Source organism: Hylaeus anthracinus, unplaced genomic scaffold, assembly GCF_026225885.1.
Source record: "Hylaeus anthracinus isolate JK02 unplaced genomic scaffold, UHH_iyHylAnth1.0_haploid 12002, whole genome shotgun sequence".
Lineage (NCBI taxonomy): Eukaryota > Metazoa > Arthropoda > Insecta > Hymenoptera > Colletidae > Hylaeus > Hylaeus anthracinus.
This window is the reverse complement of record NW_026534349.1, coordinates 9,888,039-9,904,817: the sequence shown is the minus strand read 5'-3', so window position 1 is coordinate 9,904,817 and position 16,779 is coordinate 9,888,039. Positions and strand designations below refer to the sequence as shown.

The window sequence follows — 16,779 nt, the reverse complement described above, 5'->3', positions numbered from 1 at the left end:
TGAAAGGTGAGCAACAATTTTCTGCAACGCACCAGGCGATCTTCCCGTGTTAAATTTATTTTCGCTACGGGACCGTTATATTACCACGAGTGCTCGTAAAAGCAAACAGAATCTTTTAAACGCGGGCACGATACGTAAAGCAAATTCAGCCCGATAAAACGCTAAGAATAGCTACGTTTGGCGAGCCGCATACATTATTTATAAGTGCCGTTACCCTTTGGTACCTTCGGATAAATCGTTCCTGATCGATAACTTAGCACGCGTATCGCTTTGGTTTCATTTTTTGCACCTTAGTGATGAAGGATCTAAAATGCCAATCTCCAAGGTGTTTTTCAGATACAAATAATTAGAAGAAGATATGCCGACACTCTAAACGATTCTAGCTCTAGCTGTTATCTACCACGAAAAAGACGCCACGATTAGAATAATTAGAGCTCGCACTGCTCTTCTGTCACAAACAAATTAAAACAGCATGGCAATCAGCCGATTGTCATCTTGTACAATGGATCGTCGTGGTGACACAGCATTTTGAGCATTCAGTTTCACCTGAGTAAGCTGCAGGTTATAACAAGCTCGTGCATTGTCCTAACGGTTTGAAGTTCAAGGCTACAATCTATGTAAGAGAAAGAAATATACACGCGCGCCTATGCAATCTTTCAAATTTTGCTGCAAACTGTTAACCCTTTGAGATCCCGTGTTGACCGAGATTCGACAAAACTGTATCGAAATCAGAAAATTCGGAGTGCAAAGGGTTAAAGTGCAAACACATGGAGGCGATACCTTATTTATTGTTGGAATGGACCGATTGGTATTTTAGTCCGAGTAAATGAGGCAGCCAAGTACGGGTCGTTTAGTTTCGAGCATCCTCCTTCGCATTTTATATCATAATCATTACAAGCATTGCTAAATTTATGCTGGTCCGCGGATACACTGCCTGTGTACGTTAAGAGTGAATAAATCGCTACAATAAACAGTCCGTGTTACACGTAAGTGCTACATTTCTTTCTCAACCTTAAAAGAAAAAATTTCTAACATTTATAAACACGCTTAAAAGATATATTTATGAATGACCAACATTCTGATTTGCTAAATTTTATTGTACCGGTGCGTACGCGACCCCGTTGTCCTGTTTCTGGTCAGAGCGAGACACCTCGCGCATAATACTATTCTCATTTTCTGCTCCAGATTGCAAGTATCAGCGCGTGATTAGAAATCACTCTGTGTGTGTCACTGTGTTACGCGGCGATCCAAGGAACTCGTTGACACCTTTCAATCAACGTTTCGTGGAGAATGGCGAACAAAACAGAACAGATGAGGCCCCCCAACCGGCGACTTCCGCTGTAACACATCGCGGGACACCGAGGTGTCTCCTTAATGGTGTCTTGGAATATACGGGAACTGGTCCTCTTTCTAACGCGTTTCCACTGCCTTTTTCGTAGAGACGATCGCGCTCACGATCGGCATGGATCGCGACGCAGGAAGTCAAATCGGCTAGCGGCTGGTCGATGGTATGCGTCAGGCATGCGTTTACGCAACCCAGGGTCCACACTCGCGGTGCATATCGTTTAGATAAACAGTGATAACCCTACTCTCCCGTTGGAATTCTTCTGGATTACATCCCTACCAAACCTTCATCTTCTGCCTGGGGCGATAATTAATCGAGAGATTTTTAATTATTAACCCTCTATGAACCCGTGTAACTTTCAGGTCATGCGGTAATATTAGTCAAAAAGTTCTGTCCACTTTTAGAATAACACAAAATAATAAATTTCTCATACCTTGAATAAATTTTATTGAATAATATCATTTTTATCATTATTCATGACATCTTGCCAGAATGATTGCAATTTAATATCGTTTTTAATGAATATGCGTGGACTTGTTAAAAGGTTGTTGTAACCAGAACGGACAGAACTTCTCGGTAGACTTAATATATTGTCCTTTTACCAAATCATTTTAGTTCGTTCACAAGATGACGTGTACGTCTTAGTTACGTAATATCTCTGGTCGATTGAGAATTTTAGAGAATCTTGTATACATACATGAACAAAATATAACCATCCTCTTTACGATCTCTTCCTATCTTTCTGCCAAAGTCATCGCTATAAAATTTCTGTAGTCCCTTATGAAATATTTATAAACACAATCTGTGGTTCAAACATATGATACGACCTGATACAATAAATTCTGTCTGTGTTCATACAGGATAAGGACTCATGTTCCTGAGAAGTGACAGATCACACTGATCCACGTCTAGCCTAAAGCTGTAGCTCTCCGACTAATCGTCGATAATGGTCGATGCGAATGGAATCGAGTAGAAAATGAATGGCACGAGAGAGGAACCGTTCTCGAAACACGGTCGTCCATGTATCAGTTTGTTTTCCGCACGCGATACGTGTAATACGGGAACTAACGCGCCTCATTTTCTACAGTATATCGTGTTACAAGGGGTAATTGAAGAACGATATGCATATATACATGTTGTACAAGATGTGCACGCGTGGGCATTGTCATTATCGCAGCTACACAGTACATTAGAGTGTTTCGTGCCGATATAATATATCACGTTACTACTGTAAACGTTCAGGGGTGTGGCTCCGTTGGTCACCACAGGATACCTCGATACGCGCGCTCGTATCTATGGATCGTTTACAACTCACCGCCTCTGTGTACTAATTTAAAATTACAGCGCAAGGTTCGCCGTAACAGTAGCCAAATCGTGTCAGTCAGATTACACAGCCATTTAAATTTACAAACGAATGCATGTCCTGTTACGGGCTGGCTCTAGGTCTTTGCGTCGAAAGGGAACACCTTTTGAGCCGTAAACAATGCTCATGTTTTTGGAAATTTCTTTTAACGACACTAAATGCTTTATAAGCACATTAAAAGTACGCACTTTGAACAATATTCGTGTTAATTTTCATAAAGAAATATCAGCATTCCCGGTACCGTCACAAAAATTCAATCGGGCAACGTGAGGTGAGGACAGTCGAGGCGCATGAGAACCAGAGTAACCTATCTACAAAATTATGTTACTGAGTTATAAAGAGAAATTGGACCTATTTGCCAAAAATTCATTACAGTTTCATGCTGCCATCCGTTAATGATTGAGGAAATTAAACATACGTCACTTTGGCTTTATAAAACATCCTATCAGCTATGCGCTTTAGGCCATAATTCAATTTTTTAAAACACGTTACTTACAATTAGACCACTCTGGTTCTCAAGGCCTCAAATATACCTTCTATAGAAGAATATTACAGAAGACTAATATTTTTTAAATGAAGCATATACATTGTCGATTTTTCTAGACCAAGCGTAGTTGTAATAAAAATAAAAAAATAGTTCTGCTCGTCCAGCGCCTATTTGCGCTCGATCCAGCATACTCGTTTGATTTTTATCGACACCCAATTGGACTGGCTCGACAATGGACGTGGACGTAACGAATAGGTGAAATATTCACTTTGTCCTGCGCGTCGACGTTCGATTCCTGTGCACCGATCACGCCTCCGGTTCGCGCGAAAGATAACCGCCTCGATAAATAAAGGTACAGGCGCGTCTGTTCGATTAAATGCGAATATTAATAGTCACGCATTTACATAAGCCGGGTACGTATAAATCAGAAAAACGTTCGCGATAATCATGTAAGAGAGCTCCCGCAAAAAGACCGATTCGTCAAAATAAGACGAACTCTAATTACTAAACCTGCGGTCTGTTAATTTACCCGTTCCATCGATTAATTATGCAACCACGATAGGATGAAAAAGCACCGGGAGAGTCGCGAGGATGCAACGAATTACGCGTGTATCGCGAAATAAATTAATCGGACGTGCGTGTCACGAGACAAGTTCGCACACTGCATTCCATAACTGTTTCGGAAAAATGCGAGTTTGTCACATTGTTGCGTGATCCCAGGTCCGTACCAACCGCGGATTTCCTTACGTTGGAGGATTATCGACTCGATTGGTCGTATCCAAAGTTTCGATGTACCTTTCCAATATTCGAGCTAATTAACACGTTCGCGCCCATTGACGCACTGCTACGTCATTTCAAAATCCACAGCTGCTCGCCACTGACGTGATCCTACGTATTTTCCACTTTCTACCTGGCAATTCTACGTCACTTCGTATTCATGCTTCGCGATATTGTAGAATATAATTAATCGGCTAGGTAGAGCGCCGAAGTGAAACGTGCATATTATACGAGTGTCTTCGAGTCGTGTGAAGTATCGAGCAACTTTTCAAGATCAAACGTGCGAGGTCTGTTGAAAACATGTGTTCGCGGTGCGCTGATAAAAATGTGATATGCAAATCGGCAACGCACGCATTGTTCCCTGTTTGCGACCAACGACCAATTCCTCCTGGGGAACCTTCCGCGTCGCAATTATGTGCAAATGCGTCCTTATACGTATTTTTTCTTTTTTCACGAAGGAATATACCGACTGCGAAGATAATCGAATCGAAAGCTATTCGGCGGGCATATCTTTCGAATTTTACCATAAAACGGTTACGCGTTTAAGAATTTTGTTTATTTGTACTAAACGTTTGATAAAGGGAATAGGAAGAATAAATAATAGGATATAATTTGAAGTTATGACCTCAGATTAGAAATTTAAGATTTTCTGACAAAGACTGTGTAGTAGGAATAAGAAGGATACAAATTTTCAACTAGAATAAGGTTAATATAATGAAGTGTATCGTATGAATGGGAGGCGTTAACCCTTTCTATATCGAGATGATACTGAAATAAAGAGATTCCTGCTACTACTATTACTAAACGTATGATACAAATATCTCGTACGTGTATTGAAAGTATATACTTTGAGCTGTATTTCCGGCAATTTTCATTGAAATATTTCGATCCCTATGGAAAGTATAAAGCTACTGAAATTTCCCAACGAGTGAGGTGAATTTCTTTCGTTTCAGTGGTTACAATTAGAACAATTAATGCAATTGTGCAAAGATAGATGATGTTTCGTTGTAATAAATTGCACGACGAGGCGAGATCGATGCAACATGTTACGTAGATTTCGTGCACACCGCCGCGACACGTGCACGCTCTTTTTTCAATGGACGTAATAACGATCGCTAAAAATAACCGGCGCTATCTTTACGAGCAACGTGACTTCGCGAAAAGACGTTCGAATCGTCTTCGATTCGATCGGAATAAACCGCCGCCTCCCGCATACGTTTCCGTTAAAAAATTCTCGTTCTAAATACACACGTCGGGATTGATAAGACGCGTACACAGGGTAAGGCTTGATAAAGTGAGTATGCTTTGAATATTGCTACGGAAAAGAATGTATACATGTTCACCAGTATTGGAGAATCAATAATTTAAATTACAAATGCAATCGTTAATCGTAATTGCACGTTACAATTTAAACGTTAATACCGTAACGTGCCGTAACTACGATTGTGATTGTAAAAAGTAATCGTGGCTGACCGTAAAGTATAGTAAAATGCGACGTTTAATTATGCCTAACGATAACGTTTGCAATTGTATTGGGCGTAGAAGTTTAATTCTACGCCTTTCTAAAGTAAACTTTCCTTTCAATTACAGAGAAAAATTATACTTTTAATCTTCAGTTTTTACAGATGAGGTGCTCACTGTACAAATCGGTTAACTCCACTTTTTGAAAAATCTTAAATTTAAGTGCTAAAGCACTTGGTATAGTCGTCACTTTTTATATTTATAATAACTTTCCTGAATAATAAAGATTAATACCATTAAACGACAAAATTTTATTAGCCATTGAATAGAAAACAATTCATTTCAGAGGCCATTAAGAATTAATGAAGAATTAGTAAAGAATTAATGACCGCACCTAATAACTGTTAGCCATTAATTAGACTATATAATTCCCAACGACTGTTTCCTAAACATCTCCTGGATTACTCGAATATATAAAATATTGGACTATTCGAATATATAAAATATATTCGACGAGTATTCATAGCCTATCGCAGGGAGTGGCGTTCCTGGATCGAACTAAAGATTAGAAATCGCAAGGTTTACGGCGTGTAAATGTTCCTGCAGTTTTACGCGAGTTTCAGGATGCACAGGTAGCAGAAACGCGATCACTATGTCGGAACAGAAATTCTCGTCACACTGTTGCGCGATACATTAATATAACAAACCGGTCGAACCATTTAACAAGTTCGTTAAGTCAACTACGACGATCAAAATCTCAGCAAAGTTGACGTGTTTTTTTTCAGAGTGGCAAACTGTTGGAGGGGAATCGATTTTATCAGAGTTTCCGGCCACGATCCCGATGTTTGTAACGTGCTAAATGTAGCAGCATCGCTAAAACTGTACGGTTGATCTTGATGCGAAAATGCAAGCTGGATAATACTCGCATATCAACTTTGTTCGTTGAGTTGTGTGGATATGTAAATAATCTGGTTTGCTAAGAACAAGTTCAAACGGAAGCAGGATAGGGTACATCTCTCGACAAAGCGTATCATCGATGAAAGATACGCGAGGGATCAATCGTGGTCAAACGGTAGCTGTACTGTATCTCGTACGTGTATTGAAGATATACTGTATACCTGGGGTTTTTTCTTATCTTAAAATAGAATGGCTATCTCTCAGACAAAGTGAATCATCGATAAAGAATAGACGAGAGATCAATCATGGACAAATGATAACAGAGATACGTTGCGTAATTGGGGTCCCTTCTTATCGGATAGATTATCCCGATAATCGCGTGAATTTCGACGCTCGGAAGAATGCAACTTTGATCAACTGCGTTGCTTAAGAGAACGCAGTCTCTAAGTATGGTACAGGGTGGCACGCCGTGTTTATGTCCGGAAGAGAAACACCGTGGACCGTTTTAGAAACCGAGCCGCTCGTATAGATTCCAGCAATAATATTCGCTCGTTTACCAGACAAAGGACCAGGGAATTCACTGGGCAAGTTCTATCCTCGCCGAGTGTCTGGCTTCGCTCCAAAATCTCTAATAAACGCCGCGTTTAAAGTCGTTTTCCCGCTGTACTTAAACTACTACGCTATTTGTTGCTATTACTTGCAGAACGCTCGGAGCAAGTCTCTTAACTTCCTAAAGATGGAAGAGTAAACAGTAAACATCGAACGTTGGAATCTACCAGAGATTACATTTTTTATATAAGAGGCCTGAGCTTTTAGAATGATCTGATATATAAATAGTTTTATTTTTTTTAACGATAAAGCACCTGGAAGATCGAGACTGTACCAGAGACTTTTAGATGTCTAAAAATATTGAGTTGTCTGGAAAGTCCAATGTCCTCTTCAGGGACGATTTTTTTTGTTATTATCAGATTTTTGTTCTTTTTGTTATTAACAGTAATTATAATTATAAAAAACTAAAGGTTCGCATGTGTGACCAAGGGCGCGAATTCATTATAAAAACATTATAGATAAATATTTCGTTATAAATACATACAACTGTAAAGTTTATTCGCGTACATATTTATAATGAAACATTTATTTAAATACATCAAAGCTATCATTTAATTCAGACAGATTTCTTTGATAGACATATAAGGTACGAATAATTATGGGTCTGACTGTATGTAATTCAATAAATATATATAAAAATTCAAATGTTACTTTGAATTTTTCTTAAAAATTTCCACGAACTTTCTGGACAACCCAATATCTTTAATAAAATAAAAGTGTAATTCTAGTTTTCCCTTGCGTTCGTGGAAATGATTTTTTTCTCGATGATCCCATACTCGGGATATGACAGAGTAATGAGTGGTAGCCGTACTGCTGAAAGGTGGTCTTTGAAATACTTTCGATCGTCGCAAAATAATTATACATCGTCGACCCGCGACACGGTAGCAAAGCGTAAACTGACCCTCGAGCCAAAATGAGATTGACACGCCTGCCATAACTAGTTCGGTCGCATTCAAACGATCAACCTAAAATATTCATTCCCTTGAGAAAGACGTAACCTCGACTCGCGCTCTTTCCACCAAACGCTTTGAACAGTTTTCGCCTATAACTTTCTGTCCAACGTTCACTTCCTCTAATTGCGCGATAAAGACGTTAAAATAATAACGACGCGGAATTCTGGTTGTTCGAGTTCCCAGGAAAGCAGAGTCCATCGTTCACAATGTTAGCGTGTTGTTTCACAGCTGGCCAGATCGAGGCGAAACATTAGAAAATTAACGACACCTCGAACGGAGCATCCAGCGCGCAGATGGGAATAAGCAAAGCGTTTCGAAGCAACCCGCGAAATTCGCGAGCGTAAACATTTGAGTTTGCCACGGAATAGTTGGCCGAACGCCATTCGATCTCTGTATCCCGTGTTTTCTTAATTTCACTCGGATCGCGATCCGCCCCGCACAACCCACTTGCAGACGACGGATGTTCGCCGAACGCTGGCGCTATTCCAAATGCTTCCAAAATCGCGATCCAACGATTCGACACGCTCGAGGATCACTCTGTATGGAGTAACGACGTTCATGCGCGCGTAATGTCGAGCTGTTATTGCGAATGGCTAACGAAAACAAGCAAGATCCTCGCGATAGGATATTCGCGAGTCGAGTCCGCAAACTGGCTAGAGCAATGGTGTTTTAACACTAAACCTATCAAAACTGGTGGAATGACCGTTTTCAAACTTGTGTATATAGTTCTTGTATGCAATATATGAATTATATAAGCCGTTAACTGAAGAAATGGTTAACTCCATCAGATACATAAAAATTGTAACATTACTGACGATTATTTTTTGGCTATACTTTCTTATCAATTTTATATACCGTTAGATGAAAGATACATCTGTATTTATGGATTCTACGATATTTATTTGAATTTATATTATAAAGGGAATTTTAAAAAACAATGTAGATATTTTCATAAAACTTCTCAACTTTTTGTTTTATGGAGTTCATCGATTTGTGGAATGAATATACAATTGTTTCATGCATTATTCAATTTAGTTCCAAGTAAAATATATATATATACTCGCATATATTATGTATTTTATAGAAGTGTAAAAAATACATAACATATGCGAGACGTAAATAATTTACACAAATAATTACTTATGATTAGGTAATAAATTTATTATATCCAACAAGTCCTGTTTACTTCTGGTTTATATTTCTCCAAGTAAAATACTTTTGCATTTCATTAAAAAAAAGTGTCTTTAAAAATAGTCAGTTGTTTTGCCACGGTAACAATAGTTACAAATGAATTCGGTAGGTTTAGTGTTAAGTAGTGTCAATAATTCTTTTGACAAGGATAGTTTACGACGGTAACACGGTAAACAGAATAGTTACAAATGAATTCGGTAGGTTTAGTGTTAAGTAGTGTCAATAATTCTTTTGATAAGGATAGTTAACCCTCTATGAGCACGTGTAACTGTCAGGTCACACCCTAATATATCAAACAGTTTTAGTTCTTTTACACGAAGGCGTATACGTATGATATTAATTATACATATAATATCTCTGATAACCAATAACGCTATTGATGACCGTTGACAACACCATTACCTTAAAATATCAAAGTAAACGCCTTGCAAGTTGTTCGCAGAACAAAAATTCGGTCCATGGAGAATTAAATTGTTGGGAGACGATATAGAACTTAATCGAGCAGGTGATCTTGAAAGTGTGCATGTCCACTTTGTGAACAAAAAATTAATTACAGCTGAATTGCAAATTAACATAGAATCTTTGATTTTGATCGATTCAGAATAAATATCTTTTAATATTATAAATAGTAACGATGCGAATAAATGCAACGAGCCGTACATAATTGTGTAAAGTGCATCGAACAAAAAGCAACCGCTCGAACAAATCACGCGCATACGAATGCACAGGTCACCAGGGAGTTCGGTTGACGGATGTAATTAAAAAAAAGTGATTGTAACCGCGATGACGTGGTCACCCCGAATACTTTTTCCGTGATTAATTGTCGCTCGATTTCATCGTATGGCGAACGCCTGTCTGACGGATCAGATACAGCCGCGATGCGAAGTTAATTGACAATAGACGCGATAGCGAGCTGTAAATACTTGGAATTTGCTCTGGCGATTGTCGAGAAAATCGCAACCAAGTCTATTAATAAATACCGGTAGTAATGCTTCCAGTGGTCCTTGAATCGTCTACGGACGCACCTATGCGAGTGTTACAATGGTAGCAGGAAACGGAATGAAATTTCTTAAATGTGTTATATGCTTCGGGTGTAAACTATTCGCAGTCTTTTATATCGAATTAAATTTACGAGGGGGGACTGGAGTGGCTTTATTGGAACACGCGCGCATGTTTGAGGAGAATAAGTGAAAGCGAACCATTCGCGAAAAATCTATTCGGAGTGAAATTAACATGTTAGGCGTGGTCGAGAGTCCATTGTAAGAAGAGAGACTTCGAGTAATGTTTACTTGACTAGCCATAAGATTCAAGATTTTTTGAAAATTAAACGTCGTAGGTAAACAGGGTATCTACAAGGGCAGTTTTCGCCCCTTGTATGTAACACACGATTAATGTCTACACCTACTATACGCAAAGTTTCATCAAAGTTTATGCGCTTCAGTTAACCCTTTCAGACCCAACGTCCATAGTTGAGAACACAAAATTTACAAATTAGCGACACTTTCGTTTAAGACGAATGTCCTTATTTGTCCACACGAAGAAAGATCAGTTTTCCTCGAAAACTACACTAATAGGATTTTTTAAACATTTTTTCCATACTAATTTTAGTCCCAGTTAACCCTAAAAATTATATTACATTAGTTCGGGGGGAAAAAAGTAAATCAACTCTAAAAGGATTAAACTATGTACTGTATTCCTCAGCAACGTCCAAGTGCGATCTCCTTATCATGTATAAAATACCAGCGTTGATTCGCGAATCGTTATATAATTTAGGAACATAAAGACGAATCGAGCCCTTTCAATGATCGTTTCGCGAGTCGACACGAACGACGCACGAACCACGAAACCTATACGCAACGGCGCGCAGCGGTCGGCTCGTTACCGAATAATGGCAAACGATCGTGAACCGATCGCGATCGAGTTCGCAGTTTTATCGGGCGTTCGCCATACGGCGCACGGCCATATAGATCCAATGCCGTTTTCACCGCCACCGGATTTTTTCGCCCCTTCCCTGCCCCCAGAGATCTTTAACTACTGTTTCTCGGTACCGGTGCAGTGTATCGCGTTACCGCGATCGGCGTGTAACTTTATAACACACGTCCGACTATTTCCCTCTATCTAGTCGCAGACCGCAACGTTATTACTACCGACGCGAACAAACACACGATTTCGCAGTTTCTCGCCGGCTACGAGCACACGACATTTCATCGGGGAAGGTAATAGGAAATCGCTGCCCGCCGCGCGGTTTACCCGTCGAAGGGGAAATCGAGTGTAACCGGCGTTTCACTAAATAATTATTCAACGACACTGTAAATCAGCGGCCGCGGACGTATCTCTGCAGCGAGCGCGTGCCCGCCGCGCGGAATTGCTATGATTCTGGAAATTCCAACTCGGGGCCCGTCTCTATCGTACGAGCGCATAATCGCGGCCTGACGTTTCAATAAATTCGCATTCCCCTCTGACATTGTTACGATATACACCATCGGATTAACACGCCTAACAGGTGGCTGCAATTATCGTCTTGAAACCCACTAATCTCGCGAACGATAGCATCGGCGGTAAATAGATTCAATCGCTTTGCAACGGTAGCAGAATCGGTGAGCACGGTGGGATAATTATGATTGGTCCGTTACGAAACGAGAAATAGGAATTCGAATTTCATTCGGTGAACTGAAAGGGCAAAGTTCGCGTTACGTTTCAGAATTCTAGTTGCACCATAATTGCAATTTTTAAGAGATGCCCAAGTTGTACAGTCGAAAGGAAGATAATTATGAAAAGATCGAGACCCGCTACCGAAGCGTATCAAAGGTCTTTCATGTTACACTTCAGAATTCTAGTTGCACCCATAATTGCAATATTAAGAGACGCAAAAGTTGCGTAGTTGTAAGGAAGAAAATTATGAAAAGATCAAGAGCTGCTACCAGAGCGTATCGAGCGATCGAATTGCTCCGTATCGGCTCCAAAATGGAGCCTGCGATCGGCACGAACAACCCCGTAGAATCTAAGCGGGCGATGATTCAACCGCTTCATCTTTTACCATGAATGGTATTGCATTGTTCCACGCTTCCGTGTAATGCACACACGTGCACTCCCACACACTGACCGCCGTGCACGTGCACACGTCAGAATTCAACAGAAGGCAGCTATCGTATGTTTTCCCTGCATACAATGTTCGTGACTGGTTTTATCGCCGACGGGCCCTTCTTGCCACGCCACGCGAAGTTACACACGGTCATTTGTGGGTGATCGCGCGAAGACATGCGTTAGCCCGGCGCTCGGACCTTTCGCATCGCCAGGAACGAGGAATATTTTGAATGTCGGTGGTGGGAAACTGCGTGCAAAGTCAATTGCCTGCTTGTACTCGGGGTAAAGATTGCTGTAACGACGCAACACGCCTAACGTTACACGGCACGTCTAACTTTAACACGTTTCGCGCCACGTGACCAAAACTCCAAGTGAAACTTGAAAGAAAGATATATACACCTATGTTTCCGAGAAGGTGAGAAGATATCGAAAATATCGATTATCGAAAGAAACATTAGAGGAAAGATTCAGTATTCCAACCTTTGGATCGCTGACCTCATTATACAAAAACTCGTTTATCGGGAATGCTTTATCTTCCTATTATTTCAGATAATCGACGCTCTGCTGTATTGACTTTGGTACCGTATCGGTACCAAAGCACCCACATTTCAAACCTAAGAATATCGATGCTATCAAAATAGGCCACGGAGTAGTTACAGGTTGGTATACAATTCTGTGGCAAGAATTCAGCAACCAAAGATAGCTTTTAACAGCCGCAGAATTTCATTCCAGTGTTTACCTCCCGAAATCTATTAACCGTGTTACTAGCCACCTACAGCATTCAATTTAACCCTTTTAGACCTGAATTACTTTCTTCCCCTTATACTAATATAACTTAATTTTTAGGGTTAACTTGGACTACGATTAGTATGGGAAAAAATAGAAAGAAAAAAACACTGATAGTGTAGTTTCCGAGGCAAACTGGTCTTTCTTCATGTGCACAAAGTAAGCACATTCGCCCCAAACGATAGTGTAAGTAATTTTTAAATTTTGTGTCCTCAATTGTTTACGCCAGTTCTGAAAGGGTTAAAGAAATAGACAAGGTGTATGATATACCTAGTAACAGCATGCGCAAGTCGCGAATCACGACGAGGTTTAAAAGCGCGTCGTGGCAGCGCGCGGAGACCGAACGGGCGGTGTTTACGGTTCCATGGCGGACGTGGACCGAGATAACGCATTAAAATAGTACGCCAACAAACGATAACACGCATTTAGAATATCTGCCGCGGTGTCGTTCCTCGCGGCGATATTAAATCGCGAGCTCTCTATAATTGCAACGATTCAAACGGCTAACACCCTTCCCAACGGCGTTGCCGCGACTTTTAAGATACGGGAACGAGAGACGGACAAGAGACCGGGACAATAAGTTCGCGTATGTTGCAACGATAATGATAGCCACTCGTTCAATCGTCGCGAGGTCGTTTACACGCACGTTCGTTTACACGCTCGATCAGGGAAAAATGACTTTTATAATCTTACCTAAGCAACATGGCAGAGTAACTTCAGGGAGAAGATTGTCGATGCTTCAGCGCTATATTGCGGGCATGTTGCTGCCAATTTGTGCTCTTCGCGGTTTCAGCCTGAACTTCTAACAGCCACCTGAAAGAGAACATGAAAAGTGAAAACGTTTTATTGGTTTTATTTATTCTCGTATCTGTTTCGTCTGAATCGTTTGCGGTTCGTCTATGCCTCCCAGGTAGAAGTCGGAGGATTCAATTCGTCAACGAATTCTTCTCTCTTTGATTTCGATATTTGAAACATAGAGATCGTTCAACGGTATCTGAGAGGCACATCGAAGCTGGGAGTTTACTTAAAATAATAATGTGTCTGCTATTATTGAAGTACATGGAATACGTTTGCTATCAGACCGCGTCGCATTCTGAAATACTTCATGCACTGGGCACGACACGCAGTCTATAATCTACAGAAACAGGAACCTGTGGGTACACCGAGCAGCTCCTCGTAATCGAATAGCCGCAAAAAAACGGAGCCGACGATGCCATGCATTCGATGTCCTGGCAAAACAGGAGGCATGAGACTACCGATACGATAACTACTCTATTATCAACGAGTATCGTCGATAATTGAGCATAACTACATCCGAATTATTTCTAGTTCCCGCGGTCGTCCAATAAAATAATCGGCGTAGAACTGCGCAAATTAGCATAGACTTGTTTCAAAGAAAAACGAATTCCGATTGGTCGCCGGATCGCACATCCATCCCTACCGCGAGCGCAAAAACCAGGCGTTCTCGTCGCCTCGGAGCATCAGTTATCCACCCATAATTTCCAACTACAACGCTTCGTTGAATCATCACTCAATGAAACAAAAAGCTCGTCGCCGCACTGCCATCGGGTTCTTTGTCGTCGAAGTGACAAATGCTCGAGGCTCGTGGTTCTGCCTATGTTCCACGTGTAAACACACCTGCCCGGCGCGTGTCACGTTCATTTTGCGGCTGATCATGTTGTCGCGGCGCTCGTAAACGTAATCGCGTCAATTCAGGCGACGCTCACGGATTTCTAATCACTCGGGCCATGCGAGCCCGGATTATGTTGTCGGCACGCCGACGATTTTAATCGATCGATTCACGCGAGCAAACGAGGCCCGACTCGTTCTCGTCTTATTTTCATTCCATTTTTCTCGCGTCGCGATTTTTCCTGTCGGCGTCTTTCCACGCTACGGGCTTACGTAACACCGCGAATGAGGATCGCGTATTAATTACACCGGGCAGCTGCGTAGCCACGCGGCCCTGAGGAAAAGTTCGATCCAAACGGATGTACGATTTACACGCGAATCGATCAGAGATTACGCCATCCTGTGCTCGGATTTACCAAGCGTAAGGATCGATTTTTAATAGGCTTTGCGATGGTAGTCGAAGTATCGAACTAACGAGAGGTGATCCCGCGAAAGATTTGTAGTTTGGAAAATTTAGATCGAGTTAACGACTAGGAAACTCTTTCATAGAGACTTCTTTAAGCTATTGCCCTCGTTCGTTCGGATAGTGTTCGCGGATGAAAAGAGTGAATCTGGCTCTTTCTCTTCGAATACGAGAAGTCTGTTTCATCCGAGGTGGTCATCGACTAGTCCACTCGCGACGAAGTTGACACCTTCGGAGGAAGGGCGAGCCTCGTTGCTCCCCTTCGATCCTGATGAGAGTCGAGACTCCGGAACACCCACATAGCTCTGGAGGTACGTAGATGATTTCACTATTCCGGCACACGGTGGTGCATCGGATAAGAGACGAGGCAGAGTCCAGATATAGACCTGCTGTAGGTAATAGTTCGGTAGGTGGTAGTGGTAGCGGTAGGACCGGTAGGTTTGGTTTACTTCAAGTTCGTTGCGGCCAGCCGGTTGGCCACTTTTCTTCGTCTTCTTCCTGTTTCTTTTTCCTCCCGATATTTTTCTCTTTTTTGCCACTCCTTCCCTTCTACTGCTATTTCCTCCTCGTTCATGATCTCCCACCACGCTCGATCTCCTAATCGTCCTTCTCCCTTTTTAAGTCGTTTCTTTCGAGGGTGTTCATTTTAATGCAAATTCGCGTTGCGAAATTTCGAGACGATGGTGTCTCATCCTCGTCGTTTCGCGAATGGATGAAGAGAGGTACGGTGGTGAAGCCGGGAAAGGAACGAGGGCGGAGGCAGAATTGCTCGTCAGCCGCAGAATGGTGGGAACGAAAAGAAAATCTCGACGAACCTCTTTGTAGATACCGACGTCTTTGATAGAGGCGTCTCCACGTCGACAACCTACCATTAGGATGAATAAGCATATCTTTATGAGATCTGAACAAACCGCGAGCCTCTCGTATCAGTTACGTTTTTACTTCTTAAATAACCGACGAATGCTGCGACCGCTTCTAAAACGGAGCGCGTTTCGTATAATACGACCGAGTTGGCGGGAAATTTTTAAACCTTTCACGATTCACGTAATTGGAGTTGGTGTTAAAGATCCAAAAACCCTTGTAGATTCTACACTTTACGCGTCGTATTTTATCCATCTGTCGACCAGTATCCTAACTCGGAGGCCGACTTTTTTAAAAATTCTTTTTCTATTCGACTATCGGCAAGTACCACGTGTAAAACTACTTCATTACTTCGACTGTAAAAAGTATCGGTTCCCACGACCGATCGCGAATGCAACTTACACACGACGGAAAGAGAAGGACGAAAAAAAGAACTTGGGGCCCAAGGAACACGTCGCGTTGACGCGGTTTCCTGCCAAGTATCAATTGTGACCGTGTTTCACCGAAGCAATAAGAAACTCTATCTGTCGGAATCTCCATTGCCGGGACAATATCCATTATTATATTACATCATTGCGTAATCGACGTTTACGGTTTTATGGGACTGGCCTCGCGCGTATGCGACCGCGCCGCGTACAGCAAACTCGGAATCGGAATTGCTCGGACGATTCCGTGAACGTTCGGATTCCGCCGATAGTGCTGGCAGACATGCTGGCAGCTACCAGGATTTCCCGGTATTCGTGCAACTCGAACGCCACTCGTGAAAGGGAAGAAAAGCGTGATCCATAGATCCCAAGCACGTCGCGCGTACGGAGGATACATTCGAACCAGATACGACGCGTCGCGGTAGTTCTAAAAACGACTCGACGCCAG

The 16,779-nt window shown here is 41.7% G+C and overlaps 1 protein-coding gene across 2 annotated transcripts in view; it reads right to left on the bottom strand.

Annotated features, from left to right (window-relative positions):
• The window catches only part of LOC128892091 (receptor-type guanylate cyclase Gyc76C-like), a 72,215-nt gene that overhangs the window by 47,389 nt on the left and 8,047 nt on the right, over window positions 1-16,779 (bottom strand). For both annotated transcript variants that reach the window (XM_054152194.1, XM_054152195.1), the window contains exon 2: window positions 13,647-13,766. The gene's annotated coding sequence lies outside the window, so the exon portion shown is untranslated. The remainder of the gene's footprint in view (window positions 1-13,646; window positions 13,767-16,779) is intronic.